The sequence below is a fragment of the Echinops telfairi genome, unplaced genomic scaffold (assembly GCF_000313985.2).
Source record: "Echinops telfairi isolate 266 unplaced genomic scaffold, ASM31398v2 ScPeMD7_3509;HRSCAF=4178, whole genome shotgun sequence".
NCBI classification, from domain to species: Eukaryota; Metazoa; Chordata; class Mammalia; order Afrosoricida; family Tenrecidae; genus Echinops; species Echinops telfairi.
The window spans coordinates 5,143,209-5,149,078 of NW_022107407.1; the positions used below are offsets into that span (position 1 = coordinate 5,143,209).

The following is a 5,870-nucleotide window of genomic DNA, read 5'->3' on the forward strand; positions in this document are numbered from 1 at the left end:
TCATAAGTGTTTTTTGACAGGGTAAAGAGGGTCAGGAAGGTGGAATGACATTTCCATTCTGAAAGATCTGGAGAAGAGCACTTGTTCTCCTTCAGTCAACAAGGGAGGCCAGCAGGTGTGGATACAGGCAGCTGGAATGATGCACCTCTCTACTGCTGGTACACATTCCTTATCAGCATCCTCCACACTCAAACTCAACAGCATACAAAATGAACTTGCTCTGCAATGCAGGCTGGAATGGGGAACTACCCAGGCAAGGGTTGGGGTAAGGAGCTTTAGAAGCACGGGGCCTTGCGCAACAAATTGGCACAGGCCTCCTGGATCTGAGTCTGCAGCTACAGGGCAGTGTCCTCCCTGTCGTGGAAAGTGGCCACATCAAGTGCTGTCAGAAGTCTACAATCGGGATTCCTTAGGGACTTCATGGCTTCACTTCCATCACAGGTCTGTTGTACTCTGTGTTGATAGGTAAGTGGGTCCCAGGATATGGATCCCTAAAGAAAAGGGGACTGGACTTATGGATGAAAATATATCCTTCTCCCTTTTTAACAGAGAGATATTCATCTACTCTGGGTTAGGATCTCTATTAGACTTAGGGTTATTTGTATGGTCTCTCTCACTTTTGTGGTGTTTATCTATACAAGATAGGATGGGCAATCCCATGGAAACAGCAATGAAACAGAAGGTTTGGGGGAGGGGGGGAAGCGTATGGGTGGGGAGGAGGCAGAAACAATGGTGGGGAGGAATATCAAGGAGTTCAAGAAAAAAGAAAATGTTTTTAAACTGAGGTGGTAGCAATTGTATAATACTGCCTGATGTGATTGAACTGTGATATGTCATGATACTGTAAGAGCTTCCAATAAAATGATTAATAAAAATAATTTTAAAGAAGAAAAATGTGGCTATGCGATAGGCCACGGTGCCCAGGAAAAAGCAGCCTATGGTCACCAGCCGATAGGGTGGCAGTGGCCATCAGTTCAGGGACAGCTCCAGGCCCAGGGTAGAGCCATGGTCAGGGCCATTCAGGTGGAACCCAGGTTCCCCAACCCCCACAGCCACTGTGCTAGCTTGTCATGGTCCCCACTGTTCAGATCACCAAGCTCAGGGCCACTCCTTGGTGATTCTCATTGATCTCAACCTCTCCATTCAGCATTTAACCTACCTCCTCCTATTTTTAATGTTCATCTGTGCAACAGTATATTCATTCATATTCAGCATAGTACATTGTCCATTGGAATAAAATATTAGATGCTTTCAATATTTATTTATTCATTTAATAAAACCTAGTTATACTTCTGATGAAATACTATATTTTATTAAATACTTTTATTGGGGGCCCTTACATCTCTTATCACCATCAATACATTCATCCAGTGTGTCATCATCATTTTCAAAGCATTCTCTTCCCACTTGAGCTCTGATATGAGCTACCCATTTCTTCCCCCTTGCTCCCCCACTCGCCCTCTCTCACAAACCCTAGATAAATTATATATTATTATTTTCATATCTTACATCATTCTCCATCGCCACTCACCCACTTTTCCATTGTTCGTCCCCCTGGGAGGGGGTTATAGGTTGATCCTTGTGATCGATTCCCCTTTTCTCCCCACAACCTCCCCTAATCCTCCTTTTATCTCTACTCTCATTGTTGGCCCTAAGGGTTTTATCTATACTACATTTCCTGTGTTGCAGGCTCTTATTTGTAACAATGTGCATGTTCTGATCTAATCTGATTTTTAAGGTAGAAATGAGGTCATGATAGTGGGGCGAAGGAAGCAACAAAGAACTAGAGGAAAGTTGTGTGTTTCATCGGTGCTATACTGCACCCTGACTGGCTCATCTCTTCCCTGTGACCCCTCTGTGAGGGGATGTCCAATTGTTTGCACATGGGCATTGGGTCTCACTGCATGTCCTTACCCTTCATTCACATTGGGTATGATTTTGTTCTCGGTCTTAGATGGCAGATACCTTATTCCATCGACACCTCATGATTACACAGCCTGGTGTGTTTCTTCCACATGGGCTTTGTTCAAGCCATTAAGACCCCAGATGCTATATTTTTTGATAGCCAGACACCATTATCTTTCTCCACCACAATTTACTTATGTACCTATTTTGTCTTCAGTGATCCTATCAGGAAGGTGAACATCACAGAATGCCGGATTATTAGAACATAGTGTTCTTGTATTGAGGGAGTACTTGAGTTGAGGCCCAACGTCCATCTGCAACCTTAATTCTTTAAAAAAAATCATTTTATTGGGGGCTTGTAAACTCTTATCATAATCCATACATCCATCCATTATGTCAAGCACATTTGTACATTTGTTGCCATCATCATTTTCAAAACATTTTCTTTCTACTTGAACCCTTGGTAGCAGCTCCTCATTTTCTCCCCTCCCTCCCCCATCCTCTCTCCCTCATGAACACTTGATAATTTATAAATTATTATTTTTCATCTTACACTGACCAATATTTCCCTTCACCTACTTTTCTGTTGTCTGTCCCCCAGGGAGGGGGTTATACATAGATCATTGTGATTGGTTCCCTCTTTGTCCTCCATCTTCCCCTTACCCTCCGGGTATCTCTACTCTCATTATTGGTCCTGAGGGGTTTCTCTGTCCTGGATTCCCTGTTTCCACATACAACTTTCCTCTAGTTCAGATTTGTAAGGTAGAATTGGGATCATGATAGTTGGGGGGAGGAAGCATTAAAGAACTAGAGGAAAGTTGTATGTTTCATGAAACCTTAATTCTTAACATAGAGATATGAGTACATAGTTCTATTCCCTTCTCATTATATATATGTATACATATTTACATGCCTGTATTTAGACCTCTATAAGTGTCCTTTGCCTCCTGGTTGTTTCCTCTATTTCCTTTTCCTATCCTCTCCTTTTACTTTACTTTCCTCTTATTCGACCTTCATTTGGGTTCAGTAATTCCTCGCTGCTACCCTGTTTCCCTGAAAGTAAAACATCCCCTGAAAATAAGACCTACTTACAGTTTTGCCTCTCACTGAAATATAAGGCATCCCCCCGAAAATAAGACCTCCCATAAAATAAGCCCCCCCGAAGCTACTGTAACTCTGGACTCTGGATGGTAGCAGCAGGTTCCGCAGCACAGCTCACTGTTGGCCACAGCACAGCCAGAGCACACAGGAAGTGCGAGGTCTCTTTTAATAAAATAGTAAACAATAAATGTATACCATATTCTTCTTCATGGAAAAAGAAGACATCCCCTGAAAATAAGATGTAGCACATCTTTGGGAGCAAAAATTAATATAAGACACTGTCTTATTTTGGGGGAAACAGGGTATATTGCCTTTGATTAATCCCCACTAGGCATCCTACTCTCCATTGATTTTAGTTCATTTGCTGTTTCCTTGTCCTTGGGTGGTTCCACCACTTCCTTTCTCCCACCCCTCCTTCTCCTGTATCTCCCCAGAACCATTTTTCACATTCTTCTCATCTCCAAATTGTTTCTCCCATATATCTTATCTAGATAGATGTGCAGAGACATTAATAAGCACATAAAACAGGCAAAGCCAAGCAAAACAACAAAGGAAGCCAAGACCAACAAAACAATAACAACAATTAAAAGAAAAAGACAAATATAACACAACAATAAAAAGAAAGCCACTGACAAACATGGAAACACCTATAAATAGTCCAAGGTCTGTTGTTTGGCCTTAATGAGTGTCTTCCAGTTTTATCTGATGGGGTGCCACACTCTGTCTCCAAAGTCTAGTTTTGGTATTCCCTAGGGATTTCATCACTTTGCTACCCTTGCTGTTGTGTTGCATGACCTTAGTGTTTCACCATAGCGTTATGGGCTCAGATTGTGCACAATTCCTGCACTGTGTCTCTAGTGTTGTCCCCCACAGTGCTATGATTTAGTGAGGGACATCATATCTCATGGTGGGGCCAACCCTATGGTCCTTTCTGTGAATTGTCTGCTCTGAGCAGACATATCATCCTCAGGGCTTGGTAGGTCAGGATGACCTCCCCTCCCTCTCCATCCCTTTTCATTTCTCCCATGTGCTCTAATCAGACGTGCCCCTCTCCCCAAGCTGTAGGTCAGTGCTATCCTCTAAAGTGCATTTTTGTGTGTGTGGGGTGTCATCCGAATAGTTGGGATTGGGGCAGACCTGCAGACCTTTCTGTTGGTTCCCTGGTACATGCTGGTATGTTGCATTCATGCCTTGGTGTGTCGGGTTGAAGTCTGGTCTCTCTCTCCCTCTCCTGTAGAGATACAAAAAACACCTTTACCTTGGGTAAGTTAGTGTCCTGCTACCCCCTACCCATGATTTTTCCCCCTCTTTCTTTCCCCCTCTTATTTAGTTGGGTGCCTGGATTAGGTTTGGCCCCTGTCATAGTAGCTGGACCTCTCCCCAGGAATGTATGTGTATATAGTAGCTTTTCCCCTACACCCCATTTTTTTTTAAAGCTTACTTCAGCGCAGTCATGTTGAACTGTGCTTTTGTGCTCGGCTTACTTCACTTAGCATGGTTTCCTCCAGTTCTTCCCATAGGGCAATGTGTTTCATGCATTCATCACTGCTTTTTAGGAATGCGTAGTACTCCATTGTATGTATGTATGACCGTTTTGGGATCCATTGGTCTGTTGATGGGAATTTGGGTTGTTTCCAACTTCTTGCAATTGTGGACTATACCGCAATGAACATTGGAGCACAGATGTCTGGCCATGGTTTTTTTTCTTGCCTCTTCTGGGTATATGCCCAGTAGGGGGATTGCTGGGTCATATGGTGGCTCAATTTCCATCTGTTTTAGATATCACCAAATCAATTTCCATAATGGATGTACGTACCTACAGGTCCACCAGCAGTGGACAAGAGTTCCTAACTCCCCACAGCCCCTCCAACACTTGTTACTTTCTGATTTTTTGAGTCGGGTTATCTTTGAGGGTGTTAGGTGATATCTCATAGTTATTTTAATTTGAATTTCTCTTATGGCTAAAGATCTGGAACATTTTCTCATATGTTTATTGGCCATTCAGATTTTTACCCCTGTGAAAATTCTGTTCAGATCCTTTGCCCACCTCCTTAGTGGACAGTTAGCTTTTTCTTATAGTAAGCTTGCGAAGTATTGTAGATTTTAGTAATAAAGCTTTTGTCTCATGTGTCATTGCTAAAAATGTTTTCACAGTCTGTGGGTTCTCTTATTACTCTCTTGGTGAATTCTTTCTATGTACACAGGTGTTGTATCTTCAGTATATCCCACTTGTCAATTTGTGATTCATCTGTATTTTATCCTTCCCTTTTTCCCGTAGCCTGTGTATTCCCTATGTCAAGGTTCTCAGTTTTGTCCCAATTCCCTCATTAATAGTCCTAATAGTTTGGGGTTTTACCTCAAGGTCTGTGATCCACCATGAGTTTGTTCTTGTGCATGGAATGAAGTAGGGGTCTTGTTTCATTTTTCTGCAGGTAGATATCCATTTTTTTCTAGCACCACTTGTTGAAGAAGGCATCCACTTCCTATTTGACATTTTTGGGGCCCTTATAAAAAATTGGTTGCCTGTATGCTGATGTTTTTACTTCTGGGTCTTCAGCGCTTTTCCATTGGTCTGAATATCTGTCATTATACCAGTACCACACTCTTTTAACCACTGTGACTGTATAATATGTGCTAAAGTTAGGTAGAGCAAGCCCTCCCATTTTGTCCTTCTTGAGGAGTTCTTTGCTAATTCTGGGCTTCTTCCCTCCTCTCCATATGAAGTTGGTAATCAGCTTTTCCAATTCTTTGAAGAATGATATTATTCATATCGGGATTGCATTAAACTTATATAGTGCCTTGGGAAGAACTGGCATCTTTACTATATTGGATCTTCCAATCTACAAGCATGGGATATTCTTACA

The 5,870-nt window shown here is 42.2% G+C and overlaps 1 pseudogene; it reads right to left on the bottom strand.

Moving 5' to 3' along the window:
- Nucleotides 1-275: 275 nt before the first annotated feature.
- LOC115870941 lies at nt 276-4,461 on the bottom strand (annotated as a pseudogene).
- Between the last annotated feature and the right edge of the window lie 1,409 nt (nt 4,462-5,870).